The 17,426-nt window shown below is 43.3% G+C and overlaps 1 long non-coding RNA gene across 1 annotated transcript; it reads left to right on the forward strand.

The window, feature by feature from the left end:
* The first annotated feature begins 11,352 nt into the window (after positions 1-11,352).
* LOC128467751 (uncharacterized) lies at positions 11,353-15,088 on the forward strand. Its single transcript, XR_008345752.1, has 2 exons — positions 11,353-11,684; positions 14,795-15,088. It is a non-coding gene; the product is annotated as an uncharacterized LOC128467751 (long non-coding RNA).
* Positions 15,089-17,426: the final 2,338 nt, after the last annotated feature.

Here is a 17,426-nt window from a genome sequence, read left to right on the forward strand (position 1 = left end):
ATTGTGTAGCGTGCAAAAATATAATTCGGGCCAACACGTTTAAATCAGCAGATGGGTCTTGTGAATACTCTATCCGCCAGTACATATCCTGTGGCACCAGAAATGTAATTTACTATGCAACCTGTGGATGCCCTAAAATATATATAGGATTAACATCAAGGGAACTGCGAATCCGTGCCCGAGAACATGTACGAGACATCTTGGCGGCCAAAAATGCATCAGATTGGACAATACTAAAAACAATACCACGGCACTTCAAAACTACACATAACTGCGATCCATCGAGTCTACAGGTGAAGGGAATTGAAAGGATCAACACAGGAGTACGAGGAGGTAATGTTAAAAAGATTCTAGCCCAAAAAGAGTGTAGGTGGATTGTCCAATTACCTTGACACCTGTTGGCTTAAACGAGCAATTGTCCTTTTCTGCATTTTTATAATATCTTTCTATTGGTGATTTTAACTTTTGTTTTTATTCCTTTATTGTAGTTCATATACCTATACGCCATAATGGCTTAACAATCTATGAATACCCCCATCAAAAATCATGGAAGATCTACATTATATAGTATGTATTCAATTATGAATTATTGGGTATTGACACTGATATTGTTTAGCACGGTTATTATAATATGTGATCATGAATTTTTTTTGATTATTTTATTATTTTGGCCCTTTTTGCATCTATATTTTTCACCTATTCATCAATTTAGTATTTACACAAAGTTTTTATTTATATTTATGAATAATTTATCATTGACACTGATATTGTTTTGCACAGTCATTTATACATAAATATGTATTTACACATCTATTAAGGAAAAATTGTCACATAGATAATTTAGATTTACATACTATGCACTTTAATCAAGTCTCTAGCTCAGCACTTTATACCCTTTAAATGTCTATTTATCCTTCTATTTATTTATTTATTTATTTTGGTATAATGGTTCGTTGACTAGGATTTATAGAAACAGACTTTTAGTTCCATGTTGAATCCTAGTGCGCTACGCGGTGATATCCACCCAGAGGTCCTGTCTTTGGCCGGCGTTTTGACCTATGTGCGCATGCTCGATGATTGTTTTCTCGCGCCTGCGCACTATGGAAAAGACATCGGATGCAGGGCAGTGTATGACTGGACGGAGACGTGGTGTCGGCGCCAATGTGTCTTTAACACGTAACTTCCGGTGGGAGAGGTATATATATATCTACACAATAGGGAAATAACCCCTTGAAAAAGGAGAACCGAAACGGCGTAGGGGAAGTGGAGGTCATATTTATCTAATGGGTAAGCACTAGAGCTCTTTGTGGACATATTTCTGATCGATGATGGTCATTTGATTATCTGTGTATGTTTGCGATTCTGCATGGGCACAATATGTTATAATGGATATAGGTGCACTCCATAGTGAGCAATTGATGTTATAGCATTTTATTCTTATTTATTTATTTATATCATTGTCCATATGCACATAAGCCACTTTATATAAGTAATTATAGTTCCTCCACATGCTCGGATCTGTTTTCAAGATACTTTTTTGTCCAACTTTTGAGATGCTGTATGTGTTTTTATATTTTTGTATAATAAAGTAATATATATTTTATATTAGAAGGGCTTGTTTGGAACTCTTTCTCTCTTGGTATACAATTTATTATGAGTTTCCCTATACTCAACATATGATCCTTATATACACCAAGAAGTTTATGTGATGATATTGTATATGAGAGGTGTTGCAGGATTCTTTCGTGTTATAGTATTTTTTTGTGTGTATTTTTCCCCCACACACCTACTTTATGTATGAATTTACAGCTCCTGGTATATGCCGCTGTCACACGACACCCCAATATGTGTTAAGCAACATCTCCTGAGTACAGTGATACCTCACATGAATGATTTTGGCTGGCTGTTTGGGGGCAAAAGGCCACATTTGGGGCATGCGCATTTTCAATGTTTAACTTTGGCGTTTGGCGATCAACTGCCCATGCCCTATTTGGTACATCTTTGAGCTGGGCCATTTTAGTGTGCCCAATAAAGCCATATATGGAGGTAATTAACCTGTCACATCACGCTCTGACTAGAACACAACGTGAAGTTTTGGAGTTGGGTTTAAGTTTTTCTCCCACTAATAACTTAAAAGCGTTAAAAGACCTCCACTTATTTTCACGCAAAATGCTATTAAGAAAGTTACACATGAATTATGGGAAGAACAACAACCAGATAATCCTGGTAAATTGGTGGAGTGTATTTTACCAAGTCAAAAACTTTGCACATGCATGGGTTTGTCATTTTTGGGGGGAACTAAAAGGCCACATTTGGGACGTGTGCATTTTTCTAATTGAAAATTAGATGTGTGGCCTTCCTTCCCCCCGTGTTAATTGGGACATTGTTGAACCCGGCCAATTCAATTTACCCCATCAGATAATACATTTTTTAAAAGTAGACACCCCATGGGTATTTTAACTCTTTCCATGCGAGAATTGATTTTAACTCTTTCCATGCGAGCTAATGTGCTAATTTTAGGACTTGCTCACAAAAATATATTTTTATATATATATATATTATTATTTTTTTGCCTTTTTTACATTTTTTTTTTTTATTTTTTTCAACTTGAAGGTTCCACATCAGTGGGAAATTATTTTTACATTTTACTGTTTTTTTTAACTATTTTTTTCTAATTATTAATTTTATTTTATTTTTTAATTTATTTTTACTAATCACACTCTGATTAGAAAGCTGGGCTCCATTGACTTGCATGGTTGAATGCAGTACCTGTATTCAACCTGCAAGTGGAGCCAGAGTTCTCTAGAGGGTCTGGAGACCATCTAACAAACTCTTTCATCTTTATTATTTTTTTTCCCGGGCCGCCGCCATCTTGCGCATGGTGAAGATTACTTGCAGCTCCGTCCTGGGGTAAGTGTTTGGTGTCGCTGAATGCCTCCTGATCGACACCATTTAATTTTAGGAGGTGATCGTTGATCGCCTCCTAAACGCTTTTAAAATGGGCGTCTGCCGCCATACAATGTATGGCGATGTTGACGCCCCGGGGAGGGGCCAGACATGGCCCCTAGTGCCGATCGTCGCGTTGCTGAATGCCTCGAGGTCGAGGCATTACAGCAACACCATTTGGGTGCAGAAAGCGAGCGTTTAAAGTCAGGACGGTCCTGGTACGTCAATTGTCGTTAACCGTTCGTTTTCCAGTGACGTGCCCAGACCGTCAATTGTCATCAAGGGGTTAAAGGAACCAGGCCCGGACTGGCCATCGGGCACACCGGGCATTTGCCCGGTGGGCCGGGCCACAGCAGGGCCGCATTGACTTAGGGGCTGATGGAGCTGCAGCTCCAGGCCCCTACCCTAGCTACGGCCGCATTAACGCAGGGCATAAGGGGCACCTGCCCCTTAAGCCCGCCGCAACTGCGACCGGGTCCGCCACTCTAAGGGGCCGGGAAGTCCCCACCAAGGCCGGCCTTACGGGTCTGCGGCCGCACAGGGTTTAAATTAAAATATCAGGGTTTTTTTTTTAACTTTATTTAACATCCTCCATGTTAAATAAAGTTGTTTTAACTTTATTTAACATGGAGGATGTTAAATAAAGTTGAAAAAAAAACCCCAGATGTTTTAATTTAAACCCTGTGCGGCCGCAGACCCCTAAGGCCGGCCCTGGTGGGGGCTTCCCGGGGTTCAACCCGGCTTAAAATCACTCAAGGGAGCCGGAGGTCTGTTAAAGACCTCCGATACCGCTCCCTTGTGATCCGCGCGGCAACAGCTGCTGTGATCCCGGCGCACAACACTGAAGCCGCGCCCACCGCTGTCCATGCCCTCTGAACCGGAAGAAGACAGAAGAACTGAAGAAGAGGAGCGAAGAGAAGGAAAAGGAGCTGTAAGGAGAAAAGAGGAAAGGTAGGAAAGCATTCAGTGAGAGTGGATTGGTATATATGTGTGGATTGGTATATATGTGAGGATTGTTATATGTGTGTGGATTGGTGTATATGTGTGGATTGGTATATGTGTGTGGATTGATGTATGTGTGGATTGGTATATATGTGAGGATTGGTATATATGTGAGGATTGGTATATGTGTGAGGATTGGTATATATGTGTGGATTGGTGTATACATGTGTGGATTGGTATATATGTATGTGGATTGGTATATGTGTGTGGATTGGTGTATATGTGTGGATTGGTATATGTGTGTGGATTGATGTATGTGTGGATTGATATACGTGTGGATTGGTGTGCGTGTGGATTTGTGTGTGTGGATTGGTATGTGTGTGGATTGGTATATATGTGTGGATTAGTATACGTGTGGATTGGTATACGTGTGGATTGGTATGTGTGAGAGTGATGGGTGTTATGCTGTACCATTTCCAATGTCTTTTTCATGATCTAATTATACTCTAAAAGTACATCATAACTCCCATCACTCTATACTGTTCCATACAGTGGCAGAGCTGGGAGGCAGAGGCCTTGCACCCCCACCGCAGGACTCCTGAAGGGTAAGTGAACTTCAAAGAGGGAAAGGGTAGATAGTTAGGAGGGGGTAGTTGCAGCGGGCTTAAGGGGCTCTGCGTTAATGCGGCCATATAGGACCAGTCAGTCTGGTCCTGACTGGACCTATTTTAAGGTGGGGGCCTGGAGCTGCAGCTCCATCAGCCCCTAAGTCAATCCTGCCCTGGCACAGGCGCGGTCGCAGTTGCTGCTTGCTCCGGCAACAAGGTAAGTAGGGTGAGGAAGGGGGGGTGCAGTGAGAAGGGGCAGAGGGGGGTTAGATAGTGAGAAAGGGGGAGAGGGGATAGATAGAGGCGGTACATATTGAGAAGTGGGGAAGGGGGTTACATAGTGAAAAGGGGGAACATAGTGAGAAGGGGCAGATAAGATGAAGAGAGAGGGTAGTGTGAATGCGTATGAGAATGAATGAATAAATGTGTGGATGAATTGTGTGAATGCGTATGACAATTAATGAATTCATGTGAGGATGAATTGCTTGAATGATTTGTGAGACTGCATTAATGAATGTGTTAATGATTTGTGTGAATGATTAAATGCAAAGATGATACGGGTGGGCTTAAACAATAAATAAATAAATAAATAAATAAATAAATATGGGCTGCTCAGGCTTAAATGCCCGGGCCTATTTTTTGTCCCAGTCCGGGCCTGAAAGGAACAATTTCCTAAGGAACTTCTTCAAGCTGCAATCATTCCAATCCTGAAAGAAGGCAAAGATTCAACTTTTACACTTAATTATAGGCCTATATCTTTAATAAATATAGATATTAAGATTTACTCTAAAATCCTAGCACAAAGATTAAAACAAGTTATACCACATATTATTCATAAAGATCAAACAGGATTTGTAGAAGGCAGAAGCTCATCAGACAATACCCGTAAGATCTTTAACCTTATTCATAAGGTCAACCTCTATCGAACTAAATCAGCTTTTCTCGCGTTGGATGCTGAAAAAGCATTTGATTACGTGAACTGGAGATATTTGGAGGCTGTCCTAATTAACTATGGTATTGAGGGATTATTCAAAGATTATGTGATGAGTCTATATTCAAACCCAACTGCTAAAGTTGTAGGACATTTGTTAGACTCCGATTGGTTCCCCATAAAAAACGGAACACGCCAGGGATGTCCATTATCTCTGTTATTATATATACTTAGTATAGAGCCCTTGGCAGAATCAATAAAACAATCCCCTGATATTTTGGGGGTTTGTAATAATATCGATATCTACAAAATATCTCTGTATGCAGATGACGTACTCTTGTCATTAACAAATTTATCACATTCTATCCCTGCACTTTTCAAACTAATAGATACATTTGGTTCATTTCCAACTATAAGATTAATCTTGGGAAAACTCAGGTCATTATGACCTGCTATACCCAAGAAGAAATCGGTGATCTTGGGTCCAGGTATGGATTAAACTGGAACGGCCAAGCCATAGATTACTTGGGAATTAATATTACGAAAGATTTACCCTCTCTTATTAACTATAATTATAAAAACTTGTTGGAAAAAAGAAAACTACATCTCCTTAGTTTCTCTATGGAATATGAGTGGTATCTCTTGCATTGGCAATATCTTAAACCAAGATGTTCTTATGCCATTTTCTCAGATTAGCGAACGATATTCCTTGCCAAATTCAGAATTCTTTACATATTTAAGGATTAAGAATTTTATTAATCGGATAGGAATAGACCATAATCCCGCAATAGAACACTGGTTGACAACACACACAAAAAAAGCAAATCTGGAGCGCAATTATCCTTATACAAATCCTTAATATAGATGAGAAAGATCCACTGATTCTGAGATCGGAAAGAGATTTGAGTACAGCAGATTCATTTGAACAATGGCGACAGGCTTTCCTATCAACAAAAAAACATGCCCATTCGGTAAACCTATTAGAGACCAATATTAAGGTTATCTATAGATGGTATTTAGTTCCTGTTAGATTGAATAAAATCGATCCAATAAATTCTGATAGTTGTTGGCGATGTTCTGCCCATATGGGTTCCTTCTTGCATATATGGTGGGAATGCTCCCAATTATTAAATATTAGGATGAATATCTCGCAATTATTCAATCTCCTTTTCCAACTCCAGGAACAGGTGGATCCACGGATGTTTCTGTTCCATCTGGGGTTAGAGAAACTTAAGTTAAATCAAAGAATACTTATTATACATGTTTTTTTGGCTGCAAAGATTTGTATCGCCAGACAGTGGAGAAACGCTGGCATAATAAATTGGGATAGTTACGAATCAAATACAATACCAGTACACAATGGAAAGGGAATATTATTATAAAGTGGAAAAGATCGACATGTTTGATAAAATAATTATTTCAGGAGGAGCGCGTTGGTACCCCTATATGATAACATTTTCTCTTATATTTGGCCTCTGCACATTTTAAATTAATTTATTAAATTACTACGAGATTAACTTGCAGGCCCAGAGGATATATACTCTATATACTCCCAGGAGAGAATGTTGAAGTTGATGTATGAATGTTAAGAAGAAAGGGTAAATGATATTTGTCAGTTTTATGAATGATATACACTGTAACAAACTTTTTTTCTCTTTTTTTTCTTCTATACAGGGCCAGAAACACAATGCACTAGCACTGCGCTAGGAGTATGCCCAGGTATTTATAGCATACTTCCCCACATTTCAAGATGTGAAAGAGGGACACTTTTTGTTTTTTAATTTATTATTTATTTTTTTAATCTTGCGGAACTCACTGATATAAGCAATTGCACGTTTCCACCTACTCAGTCTAGAGTGTTCACTGTTTATTTACCGTGATGTTGTTTTTCAACCACTAGTGGCCGCCCTTCTCATTCTGGAGTACCCAGACCTAATTATGTTCAGCTGCACCTTGTTACCTGATCAAGCCTGCCTATATAAACCTGCCCAGCCCTTCAGTCAGAGCCTTTGCATTGAAGTTGTAGGACTGTTTTGCTCTGGCCCTGGGGCAAATTTTCAAATGCCGCCCCCCCTTATCTACCCTTCCTCTCCCTCCCTCCGTCCCTGCCGCCCCCCCCATTATCTACCCCCCCTTTTGTACTTACCTTTCAGAAATCTTCCGGCACTCAGCATTACAAGCCGGCACAGAGACCGAACAGGGAGACTTGCCGCAGAGGAGAGAGAGAGGGGCGCCGAGCGGGTACTGACAGCTTGGTAAGCGAAAACCACTCGGGGCCCCTTTCTCTCTCTTTCGCTTTAAAAAAAAAAAAAAAGGGCTTGGGGCGGCGAAGTGCCGCCCCTTCAAATGTGCCGCCTGGAGCAGTTGCCCCACTCGGCTCCATTGTCGGGCCGGCCCTGCCTGTGCTTGATCCTGACTTGTTCCTGGCGTCCTGGCTTCCTTTGTACTTGATCCTGAATTGTTCCTGACTCCCAAGCCGAGTGCCCTGCCAGTGGACTCCCAAGCCGAGTGCCCTGCCAGTGGACTCCCAAGCCGAGTGCCCTGCCAGTGGGCTCCCAAGCCAAGTGCCCTGCCAGTGGGCTCCCAAGCCAAGTGCCCTGCCAGTGGGCTCCCAAGCCGTGCGCCCTGTCCGGGGGGCTCCCAAACCGCACGCCCCATTCGGAGAGCTCCCAAACCGTGCGCCCCATCCAGAGGGCTCCCAAACTGTGCATCGAAATGGTTTTTGGCCCATTTGCGGGACATGGTCAGAATGGAGAGTTAGTCTGTGGGTATAGTTTTCTTAGCATTGGAGGGATTGTGGGTTGTACACTTCATGCCCAAAGTATGTAGACATAGAGGGAGGTTAGCGCTCCTAAACTAAATGTTAGTTTAATAAAAAGGTATTTTGCTCACTTTGAAAAATTCAGACTAATATTACTAACCTCATCTTACCATCTTAGAAATAAAAAAACTGAAATAATGGCTAAACATAGTGTAATGTGATCATTTAAAAGTTGTAGTTGAGATTAACCTCTGTAGAAGAAAAATATGATGCTGTTCTACATACCAACAGTTTTGATTACATATATGTGGGAAGATGTTGAATGCAGAAAATTTTTACATCACATGAGTCTAGTTGTGCCCTCAGTCTGCTGAATCTGGTTAGGGGTTTTTCACTAAACTGGAAAGTTGTACTTTCCACTCACCAACTCACTATAAACTAGAAACGGCCACAAGTAACTAAAGCCACAACAATGGGTCTTATGGTCACCTTGTTTGCCCATAAGAGAAAGAAGGTATGCAGTATGCAACAGGGTAATGTCACCAAAAGAACTTCAGATCTTACAAGCATAAAATAGACCATATGGATAAAAATAATAATCCTGTATAGTTTACTTCCTCATAAGTTGTTTGTCAATAAATTTGGTTTCTTGTAACAAGGAACTTCACCACATTATACATATGGTCACATTTTACCAAAAGAGGACTATGGATTAAATAAGGAAGTGGTAAATAGTGTGACCACAGTAATTTCAGAAACCAGAAAGGGGAAATGATTTTCTGAAAATTAGTTCTTAGCTCCATTTGTATTATTTGATGAAGTACCTTTGTTAGAAAAAAATACCTTCTATATCATTGTGAGTCAGAGAATGAGAGTTAAAGATGAAGCAAAGATGCCAAGTCACATGTTTTTGAAACCTCAGACAGACGAGACCTCTGAACCCCTGAACCTTTTGTCACTCTCCAGGTTTTTCAATGCTTGCCCCCAAAAAAGGCATCAACCTCAGCTAAAAGCTCCATATTCTTTTACCAGTACAGCTATATCCATTTTCATTGACTCAAAGAAAAGAGCAGTTTTTGTAATGTGACATTTTCTGTTATTAATGTACACAGCACAACATGAAACCAAAAATAATAGAACTCTATTAAAAGACAATTGTTTTAAAACACAAAGATTACTGGTCATGTTGAGGATACATGAAGTTCTGCAATTGAGAATTAAACTAGAGACCCCATATAGTATGTACAGAAGTGGTCTCTTATGAGCACAGCTAACACTGTGATCAGGAAATCAGGGCTACAGACAACTATGCAGTATGAAGGGACTTTATCAAGAACAAGATGACTGTTGTGTGCCTACCTCATTGATTTATAAAGACACGGAGGCTCATATTATGCATAACTCTTTTCTTTAATCCCTCAGCAGCAAAGAGAGAAAATAAAACAAATACAAATAGTAAACTCCTCCCTTTCTCCATATCACAGTGTACATCCCAAAACTCCTCCTCTTTTCTTTGCTGCTTCCCTCAGATAAGTACATGTTTTATTTGTGCTCCTCACTATAGAGCATAGTTATTACTTGTTTATACTTTATGTTAAGCACTTTATTTAGTGAATTATTATTTGTACATTGTTGTATTAATGTACTGCTGAAGTTTTCTTTATACATTCTCTATACCCTTATTCCCACTGCTTTTCTCTTCCCTTTTTTCACTCCTGGGTCGGTTGTGTCCCTAGGAGTTTACCCTCCCCTTCACCTGGGTACCCATTTTGGGCCCCAGGCCCCTCTTTTTATTACCAAACTACCGTTTTTTCTCTATTTCTATTATTTTCTCCGTTTTCGGCCGTCGCGCATGCGCAGTTTTTGCCGCGGCGGCCATTTTGTTGTAGCCTTCTGGGCATTTTTTTTTTTAAGTTGTTCCCGCCCCCTATGCCCTCGTTTTGGCGCCAAAACGTATCATTTTTGCTTGGAACATCTCCCTCTATCACACCACACTGTCCTTTTACCTGCCATTTGGTTTTTTCTCTGCCTTGGTGAGTTACTTGCATCACTGACTCCTCACTACTCCCACTAGTTTATACTTGTAGCATGTCTCACAGAGATGGTGCCCAGACTGGAGCTGCTGCTCCTTCTGATTCTGACTGTCAGGATGCCCCTACTGACATGAATTCTGAGGAATTTCGTTCCTTGTTTGACAGCACTATGCAGCGTTCTGTCTCCCTTGCTGTCCAGTCAGCCATGGGCCACATGTCCACTACCCTAGCAGATTCTATAACTTCTGCCATTAGAGCTACCCAGGGCCCCCAAACCCGGGACACTACACTGACCGGTGGCCCTCTGGCCCCGAAGTCTGGACCCCCTAAAAAGGCTAGTGTTAAATCCAGACACACGATTACCCCGGCCTCATTAATCCCTGACACGGGCATGGTACGTCATGCACAGGATGGCACGGTCGCACCGCGCAAAAGAGCCCAGTACCGGGCAAAAATGGTACGCACCTGGAAAAAGGCAAGAGCCGAGGCTTTGAATTCGGATTCTGATTCCGACATAGAGGAGGCTTCTGAAGGGGAAGTGGGCATCGATCAGTCCACCTCTGACGATGAACCTATATTTGAAGTCCCACCTATCGGTGAAAGACCTGACCTTGATGCAGACGCTAATGCGCTGCTTGACCCCCAGGGCGAACCCCTGTTCGACCCTGATAATCTAATCCACCCCAGGTCAGCCGACTGGTTCCCAACGGAACACGTGGCAAAATATATAGCTGCCAGGGTTCGCCATCCCCTAGATAAAGCAACCCGCAATAAGTTAAAAGCCGAATGCCCCAGACCCACGGTCCCTGACCTGGCATGCAATACACCTGACGTGGATCCTAAAATCGCCCAATTCCTGGGAAAGACCGGCTGGAGGCCAAAGAAGGGCCTGGACTTTTCCCTACGGAATTGCCAGGATAAAGTTCTAGATGTACTGGGCCCTTGTGCCCGTATCTTTGAGATGGTGGAGGAGGCAATTTCTGGAGTGACCCCCCTGGACCTTATGTCCATAAGAGGGTGGATACAGCGGGCCATATGCTTAATAGGCAATGCCAATACGGCCCTAGCCAGTGAAAGGCGCAGGGCAATCTTAATTAAGATCGAGCCTAAGCTTGTTAACATGGCCACTTCTGACCCTGGTACCTCAGCTAAAGGCATGCTATTTGGGGACAAGTTCGTAAAGGACTTAGGCTCTTTCGTCCAGACATTCACTGCACTGGATAAGGCCCAGGCTAACATGAAGAGAGTGTTTAGCCCAAAGGTTTTTGGAGGGGCCGGCAGAGGTCGGGGCCGTCTGGCCGGCCGTTATCACAGGGGTCCAAACCACGGCTCCCGAGGTCCCAATACATCCAGGCAAACCCACCAGGAATACAGGCCCGCAGCTGCCCCATTCTTCCCGCAGAGGAGCCGCCCTTGGCAAAATCGCGGCGCAAGAGGATCATACCAATCCAGACGCCCTTATGGTGAGTACCCATGCACCCCTCTACCCTCCCAGGGTCGGGGGCAGACTGCGTCACTTTACTCACAATTGGCACAGATTGACTACAGACCCTTGGGTTCTGCAGACTGTAAGGGGATACCAGATAGACTTCCTTACTTCCCCTGTTCAGTCCGTATTTCCTCACGCGATTCATTTTTCCCCGTCAGACAGACTGTTAGTCACTCAAGAGGTTCAATCCCTCTTCAACAAAGGGGCGATCGCTCCCATTCCCATGAACTCCCCCGGTTTCGTAAGCAACCTTTTCATGGTTCCCAAGAAGGGTGGAGGCATCAGGCCTGTCATAAACCTCCGACCCCTGAATGCCTTCATCTCTTACCAACACTTCAAAATGGAAGGTATTCATTCCCTGAGGGATCTACTACGCACAGGGGATTGGATGGCGAAGTTAGATTTACAGGACGCGTACCTCACCGTCCCAGTGGATCACTACCACCGAGAATACCTTCAATTTGTATGGGACAATCAGAAATGGCACTTCACGTGCCTGCCATTCGGCCTATCTTCCGCCCCTTGGTGTTTCACCAAACTGTTAAAACCCGTATCGGCCATCTGCGCCGGAAAGGAGTGCGTCTAATTATATATTTAGACGACTTATTAATTATGTCGCAGGACAAACACTCCCTAGAACGCCACTTACATTGGACCACGAGTCTCCTTCGGGATCTGGGTTTCCTTATCAACTGGGACAAGTCTATCCTGATCCCGTCTCAAAAGATGGAATTCCTGGGCTTCATGGTAGACTCGGTGCAAACATCCCTTCACCTCCCGGTAGCCAAGGTCAGATCGATCAAAAAAGAGATCGGAAAGGTCCTCCATCGACCACTGATTACGGTTCGTCATCTTGCAAGGGTCATTGGCCTTTTATCCGCCTCCATTCAGGCGATCTTTCCCGGCCCACTTCATTACCGTGCTCTTCAGCGTTTGAAGATTCGGTCTCTCCGACAGGGCATGTCATACGATCACGCCATTCCAGTGGATTGCGAGGCTGCCGAGGAGCTTTCGTGGTGGCTTCAACACATAGATGGCTGGAATGGCAGGGCAATTTTCGGGACGGCCCCGGATTTAGTGATAGACTCGGATGCCAGCCTCCGGGGTTGGGGGGCTCGATGCGGAGACCGCTCCACGGGAGGGAAATGGTCCAGACAGGAACAGAACCTCCACATAAACTGCTTGGAACTGCTAGCGGGCGCATTCGCCATTCGCAGTTTCGCACAACATTCCTCAAAATGTTCCGTATTGCTACGTATGGACAACGTGTCCGCAGTCAGGTACATCAATCACCTGGGCGGCACGAAGTCTCAAGACCTGACCCACCTCGCGTCGGAGTTCTGGCATTTCTGCCTGGCCTCCAATATCTCGGTACAAGCGACCCACATACCGGGCATCTCCAATGCAGAGGCGGATTGGAACTCTCGTTTTCTGCGGGACCCGAGCGATTGGCGCTTACGTCAAGACATTTTTCAATGTCTCTTCACTCTCTGGGGCCCACTAGACCTGGACCTCTTTGCGTCCCGTCTGAACACACAGCGTCCGCGTTTCTTCAGTTGGAAGCCGGACCCAGACGCGATAGGCACGGATGCCTTCCTGCAATCTTGGCCGATGGGCAGACACTACGCGTTCCCACCATTCTGCCTCATTCCCCGCACACTGCTGCACCTCTGCAGACACAGATCGGAACTAGTCTTGATCACCCCTTGGTGGGATTCGCAGCCTTGGTTCCCGACTCTGTTGGAAATGGCCATAGATTCCCCACGGTTACTTCCCCACTACCCGGACCTTCTAACGAACATAGACGGTCAACCTCATCCGTTGTTAGTTCAGAAGCACCTTCCCCTAATAGCCTGGCTACTCTCCGGGGACCTTGGGTTGTCGCGGACGTTCCGCAGGCAACTCTCGATCTCCTGGAAGGAGCATGGGCACCTGGTACCAGACAGGTCTATAGAGGTGCCTGGAAATACTGGGTTAATTGGTGCATGGGACGACACGTGGATCCCGTATCTGCCCCTTTAAGTATGGTATTGCTTTTTCTTACTCAAATGTTTGAGGATGGTAGAGCCTACCGTACAATCAATACATATCGGTCCGCAATCTCGGCGGGACACGTGGGAGTCGAGGGTACACCGGTTGGTAAACACTCAGTCATTTGTCGTTTGTTAAAAGGCATTAGACTTTCTCGGCCTCCTCGTCCTAGATATAATGCGGTCTGGGATGTTACCTTGTTGTTACGTCTGTTTACCCGGTGGCCACCCAATGACGAACTGTCCTTACGCCAATTATCGGCTAAGCTGGTAGCCCTCTGTTGCCTCATCTCATGCAAGAGGGTGTCAGATGTCAGGGCTTTGGATATCTCCGGTAGATCTTTTACCCCCGACGGAGTCACATTTGATATCTCAAGGAGAACTAAAACATCTATTACCTCAGTTTCTTATCCTTCTTTCCCACATAATTCACGCCTGTGCCCCGTCTCCTGTCTAAAGGAATATGAATCTAGGACTAAAGATTTTAGAGACATCTCTCGTCCTGATCTATTTTTGGCATTACGCAGACCGCATTTACCTGTTCGAACACCTTCACTAGCTAGATGGGTTAAGTGGGTTTTAACTGAGGCAGGGGTTGATACTTCTATATTTGGGCCCCACTCTATCAGGAGTGCTATGGCCTCTAAGGCATTTACCTCTGGTTGCAGACTTGAAGATTTACTTAAAGCGGCCGACTGGTCTAGGGATTCTACCTTTAAGGAATTTTATTTTAGACCTACTATTCATTTTACCTCTAATGTTATTGCTCAGCTTTGAAGATGCATAATATGAGCCTCCGTGTCTTTATAAATTCTAAGATTTTACTAGTTACATGACGTAAGGTCATGATTTATAAAGACACGGAGGCGAGTATTATTCCCACCCGATGCCTTAGGGCTTGATTATGATTTATTATTTTATTTGCCCTCCCATTGGTTAAATGAATGTTTATGACTAATAATTTCTTATGTTTTAAAAGACAGGGGTCGTTTAATATCCTGTGGTAATACAATTCTGATGGCGTGATTTTACCATATTGTTTTTCCCTTTTTAGCTTGACAAGTATACGTCTGCTAAGAGAATGTTTGAATAAAGTCTCATTGGGCTTTTTTGTTCGTGGATGATCACGTGGCGGTACTCCGTGTTCCGTTGGAGTTCCTTGAACGAAGATTCTGCTGCTGGATCTATGTTTATGACTGTTGGATATGTTATCTGAGCCATGTCAAAGAAAAGAGGAGGAGTTTTGGGATGTACACTGTGATATGGAGAAAGGGAGGAGTTTACTATTTGTATTTGTTTTATTTTCTCTCTTTGCTGCTGAGGGATTAAAGAAAAGAGTTATGCATAATACTCGCCTCCGTGTCTTTATAAATCATGACCTTACGTCATGTAACTAGTAAAATCTTAGAATTATTGCATATACTAGAGTTTCTTCCTTAGAAAAAAAATGATACAATGTTAAATATTTTATGTTAATTACTCTTCTCTGCTACACATACATGGAAACACCCTTTTGTCATAAAAGCCGTGCCTTTGTGTGCCTTCTCTAACACCATTCCAGGGTGAGAACTTCCCATAAGACACACTAGTCAGTTGCCTACACTGTAATGTATTTATATATGTATGTATATTTTTATTTATTAAGTCCTTATAGGTGTAACTAGATCTTTAAAGCATACAGTAGAAGAAAAGGAGGTTACAATAAGTGCAGTTGTATAATATGTACAGTAGTCTACAGATATTTTAATCAGTTACCCTAGGTGAGAATACATATTTATAGGAAAGGAGGTTAAGGTACATAGGTTAAGTGGATAAACAATACGAGAAAAACTAATATATATATATATATATACTCTCATATTATTTTATCTTATAAAACTACCAAAATGTGCGAGAGTGGTTTGCATGGATATATTTGTTTAAATATGAGTAGATTAAAGTGTATTTTTGTAAACATAGACTGAAAATTGGTAGTAACACAAAATCATCATTTATGGGGGGGGTTAAAATAAAAAATATGCAAGTGGTAACGTCACAACCGATGTCACCGTTGAGCACTTACTGCAGAGGTTCTTCAGCCCTGAAATGTCTAACAAGGGGTTGAGCCCCAAGATAAGGGGACAAGGACTTCCCAACAGTGCAGAGTCTCAGACAGATGACACAGGATGTCAGGGGTTAACAGAATGGACGGTCAGACAAAGCTGGGTAGTCATACAAGCCAGGTAGATCAAACTAAAGCAGAATCACTACAAAGGAGAGCCAAGGGATGAATCTCAAATTAACAGAAGTCTAACGGCAAACGAAGCATGACAGGACCACAACAGGATGACTAGGAACTGCATTTATGGATTTTTAAAGCTGCATATTGTATGCCCTGCCTCCTGATGCACTGGCAGAGATCCACCATCCTCCTGGCGAGTACTCATTGCCTGGGACCTCTGCGTGAGCGGGCAGCTTGCCGGTTGCAGGGTCCTGGCCCCACTGCGAGGCCTGGCAAAAGGCCAAAAGTTTCCAAGTTTATCTAGATAAATAGCGTGGAATCTCTTCAAAAAGCCGGGTTGTGTAGACATGGGCGTACCTATAGTATTTGTCAACCGGTCGTTAGGAGGGCCCACCTACATCAGTAAACCCACCAATGTCATGGGAGAACACTCTTTTTAATGGGGAAGTGGGCAGGGAGTGGGAGTGTGGTCCAATGCTGTTCCCGTAACCCAAAATTTCCCCTTAGTGAACCAGAGCCTCTGGGGAAAACCCAGGTTCCCCTGTATCCTACAAGGAAGAAGTAGACAAATAAGAACGGGAACAGACAGATGATAGACACGATGAAATCACTATGCTTGCTGGCTGTTTATGCTCCCTCATGCAAGCAATCCTCTATCCTCATTATTCTATATGGGTCCCACCTCCAGCTGAGGAAGCCAGGAGAGCACCTGTTAAAATGAGTAGAGAGGCTGATTTTATCTTCATCCATTCACATCGTCACTTACCAGTGGATTCCTTGTGGATTGCCTTTGCTTTTATGCTGCTGTAGCTCACTTTGTGAGCCATCACTTCTTATCATTGGAAAGGACTGCATTTTTGATTGTCCTGAATACGATATTTTCACATCGTTTTACCCTGCACTTCCCTACCTATATCCATTACTCTTGTTTCAATAGTACTGTGAGGAGTACCAAGGAGAAGCTGCGGGTACGCATGTTGTTATAATTTATAGAGGTGCCACCTTTCACACACAGACCAACATTCAAAGTGGCCGGCGACACCTAATAAAATTATAGAGGCCGGCGTGCATGCACCTCGCGGCCTAATGGCCGTGCCTTAGCTCTTCGTCCAACCACTTTCAAGGCCAGAGGACCCAGCTTTCCCTCTCTCACAGGTACACACTTATTATCTTTAATTTATGCAGCGCCTCTTCCGATACATATATACAAGGGGTATGACAAGACTAGAACTGACAAAGACAAACCGATAGATTACGTGGAGAGAGCCCTGCTCACAGGTTAGCCAAATGGCTGTGAAGCAATCCAGTGACACACAGATGTATCCGCAACATGGTGTTCACTCACACTCATAAGCAAAACTATTTGCCGGTGGATTCTTTGGGGATTACTAATCATTAGTTACTGCAATCTCAGTCATATCGCCCTCAGCTATGTGAATGATTCATGTGTGAGGAAATCCCTTTC

Source organism: Spea bombifrons, chromosome 10 (assembly GCF_027358695.1).
Source record: "Spea bombifrons isolate aSpeBom1 chromosome 10, aSpeBom1.2.pri, whole genome shotgun sequence".
Taxonomy (NCBI): Eukaryota; Metazoa; Chordata; class Amphibia; order Anura; family Pelobatidae; genus Spea; species Spea bombifrons.